This window comes from Accipiter gentilis, unplaced genomic scaffold, assembly GCF_929443795.1.
Source record: "Accipiter gentilis unplaced genomic scaffold, bAccGen1.1, whole genome shotgun sequence".
Taxonomy (NCBI): domain Eukaryota; kingdom Metazoa; phylum Chordata; class Aves; order Accipitriformes; family Accipitridae; genus Astur; species Astur gentilis.
Window position 1 is genome coordinate 24,923 of NW_026061125.1, and position 808 is coordinate 25,730.

Here is an 808-nt window from a genome sequence, read left to right on the forward strand (position 1 = left end):
ATGCACGGGGGATAGTTCCACCTAGTGTGCATGCCACAGCTTTAGCACAAACAGGTTATATAGAATAACTAATTGCTTATTAATCAGATTAGTACACATATACATAAAAACGACGGCAACCGATTATCATAGTACTGCCTACATCCGATCATGCGCAATGAAGGATCCATTTGAGATGAAGGGCTGCTTTTGCGACCACCGACCTATTTGAAGTTCTTGCTGGCTGTCCTCGAAGTCTTTATTCTTGTCCTTGTTCTTTGATCTTGAAGCTTAATGCAGTTTCAATCACATGTGGTCAGTTTCAGCATTGTTCTCATTTAGCGTACAGGAACATCTAGTCATAAGAGCAAAGAACTGCAAAACTTATGAATAATTACTAGTTAGTCACTTCACTACACTTTTGTAATTATGTCCCCAGGTACCCTTTGTCTACTGTTTCAACAATAATGTTAATACATGATCATTTATCAAATCTCACTTATACAGTTATCTAACAGCAAACCAGTTTTCATCAGTCTACATTCTAAAGGAAGTGTTGTATTGTGAGCTGACCTGTTTAGCTCGAGTCCTAATTAGGGCAGCTGCTAGCCTCTCCCTTTGCTGGAATTCCTCTACTCATTTGGTGTTATTTTCTTAATATGCTGAAATACAGTTTGTGATTTTAATTTTTCAGATGTGTTGTCATAAGGGTGTGGTGATGCTCAACAGATGCCCCATCCTGTGGGAAGCACCCCCTCCATGGGGCAGGCAGTGTGGATTATCTGGTGTTGGGTCAAGAACCCAGAGCGGAATTGCTGTTGCAGATTAT